The sequence below is a fragment of the Chenopodium album genome, chromosome 3, assembly GCF_948465745.1.
Source record: "Chenopodium album chromosome 3, dcCheAlbu1.1, whole genome shotgun sequence".
Classification (NCBI taxonomy): Eukaryota; Viridiplantae; Streptophyta; class Magnoliopsida; order Caryophyllales; family Amaranthaceae; genus Chenopodium; species Chenopodium album.
In genome coordinates this window covers 77,501-80,000 of record NC_137836.1, presented here as the reverse complement: position 1 = coordinate 80,000, position 2,500 = coordinate 77,501, and the positions used below count along the sequence as shown (strand labels likewise).

At 36.1% G+C, this 2,500-nt stretch overlaps 3 non-coding genes across 3 annotated transcripts in view; 2 read left to right on the top strand and 1 right to left on the bottom strand.

The window, feature by feature from the left end:
• The first annotated feature begins 1,196 nt into the window (after window positions 1-1,196).
• TRNAM-CAU (transfer RNA methionine (anticodon CAU)) lies at window positions 1,197-1,270 on the top strand. The gene has a single exon. It is a non-coding gene; the product is annotated as a tRNA-Met (tRNA).
• Window positions 1,271-1,500: 230 nt separating this feature from the next.
• TRNAG-GCC (transfer RNA glycine (anticodon GCC)) lies at window positions 1,501-1,571 on the bottom strand. Its single transcript has one exon. It is a non-coding gene; the product is annotated as a tRNA-Gly (tRNA).
• An 885-nt stretch (window positions 1,572-2,456) lies between these two features.
• Window positions 2,457-2,500, top strand: part of TRNAS-UGA (transfer RNA serine (anticodon UGA)) — a 93-nt gene continuing 49 nt past the window's right edge. The window contains exon 1 of the tRNA in view: window positions 2,457-2,500. This exon is cut by the window's right edge and continues 49 nt beyond it. This is a non-coding gene — a tRNA (tRNA-Ser).

Here is a 2,500-nt window from a genome sequence, read left to right as displayed (position 1 = left end):
ATACGACTACATTGATCTTAGTAAAAGGTGCTTTAGATGCACGCGGTTCAAAGTTAATGCCAGATAAAAAGGATTTCGGTTATAGTTTTCCTTGCGATGGTCCAGGACGAGGCGGTACTTGTGATATTTCGGCTTGGGACGCATTTTATTTGGCAGTTTTCTGGATGTTAAATACCATTGGGTGGGTTACCTTTTATTGGCATTGGAAACACATCACGTTATGGCAGGGTAATGTTTCACAATTTAATGAATCTTCCACTTATTTGATGGGATGGTTAAGAGATTATCTATGGTTAAACTCTTCACAACTTATCAATGGATATAATCCATTTGGTATGAATAGTTTATCGGTTTGGGCGTGGATGTTCTTATTTGGACATCTTGTTTGGGCTACGGGATTTATGTTCTTAATTTCGTGGCGTGGATATTGGCAGGAGTTGATTGAAACTTTAGCATGGGCTCTTGAACGCACACCTTTGGCCAATTTGATTCGATGGAGAGATAAACCAGTGGCTCTTTCCATTGTACAAGCAAGATTAGTTGGATTAGCTCACTTTTCCGTAGGTTATATATTCACATATGCGGCTTTCTTGATTGCCTCTACATCGGGCAAATTTGGTTAATTTTTGTGTTGTCTTCACGAGAATCTCATTTCTTTGGATGGAGAAGGCAACCCCCTTTCTTATACACTTTTACATCTAGGATCCGACTTGTATCATTGATACTAATAGGAACTGAACCATTATGGCAAGGAAAAGTTTGATTCAGCGGGAGAAGAAGAGGAAGAATTTGGAACAAAAATATCATTTGATTCGTCGATCCTCAAAAGAAGAAATAAGCAAAGTAGCATCGTTGAGTGATAAATGGGAAATTCATGGAAAGTTACAATCTCTACCACGTAATAGTGCACCTACGCGTCTCCATCGACGTTGTTTTTTGACCGGAAGACCGAGAGCTAACTATCGAGACTTTGGGTTATCCGGACATATCCTTCGTGAAATGGTTCATACATGTTTGTTTCCAGGGGCAACAAGATCGAGTTGGTAAGCATAAAAAAATATTTTCATTTCTATGATCATCGTCGATCGTAGATAGACCCTTTACCATTCTGTACAAATGGGGTATTCTATTTGTACAGATAGGGTAGAGGGCACATTCCTTTTTTGTTTGTCAATCCCTTCCCAACTTTTTTTCGACGCGGGGTAGAGCAGTTTGGTAGCTCACAAGGCTCATAACCTTGAGGTCACGGGTTCAAATCCTGTCTCCGCAAAATTTGAATTTTGGACAAAATTTTAGGTTTGAATCTGTTAACTAGTAAATTAACTAAATAAAATACTACTAAATAAATATTGAAATTAATTGAAATTCATATTTATTCGGTTTTCTTTTTGGAGGAGTGATAAAATAAAAGAACGCGAAGGATAGAATCACTACACTATCGGGATCGACTATAACTATAACCAAATTCTTTATCATAGTAAATAAATTTACTTTCCCTTGAGCGGATAGCGGGAATCGAACCCGCATCTTCTCCTTGGCAAAGAGAAATTTTACCATTCGACTATATCCGCATTTTTTCCTTCGTGAGAAGGAATATGTCCCTGCATATACATAGATATATAATATATGTCTCGATGATATTTGTGTAGAGTCGGACCAGATACTCTCTTCAAGTCGATTCCGATTAAATTCTTAATTTCTTTATTTATTTGATTCACTTCATTGAATTTGAAGAAATTTCGGTTTGACCCCTCCCTCTAATTTTGTTGTTTTCGTTATTTGTTTTGTTTGTCTTTTGGGGAACTTTTTAATTTTTTTGTTATATTGATTCAATTTTACTGTGTCTCACAACCCGAAAGAATTCAAATTCGGGGGAGGGGTCATTTTTGGATCTGGAACAAATAGGTTCAAGAGATTAGAGAATTAAGGATACCCACCAGAAAGACTAATCCAATCCATAATGATGTACCGGAAAATACAAAATTTTTGTTACTTGACCAACCGTCGGGAGAAGCAAATACAACGGGTACGCTAATCAATAAGATTGATGAAGTAGCAATTAATGCAAAAACAGCCAATTGAAAAGCTATAGTCATACGTATAATCCTCCAAGCTATCAACAAACAAACTATATACCATTTGATCCCTTTATCAGTCATTGTACTATAAAGTAATAAATGTATCACGGAGGGATTTTAGACTATTACCATGGAATTCATTGATTCTATATAATATCACTTATTACCGCTTTATTCAAAGATGGAACTGCTGGGAAATTATTAATTAATAATTAAATACTTAAATGGGCATGATAGATCATTTATATATAATATACAGATAAATGGATCACCCTATCAATTTACACCTAAAAATTTTCGACAATTTCGGATGGTATCAGCTCATAGAACCATGTTCTATTCGGGGGAATAAGAATAAAATAGAAATTGACTTATGTTGGAGAGATGGCTGAGTGGTTGATAGCTCCGGTCTTGAAAACCGG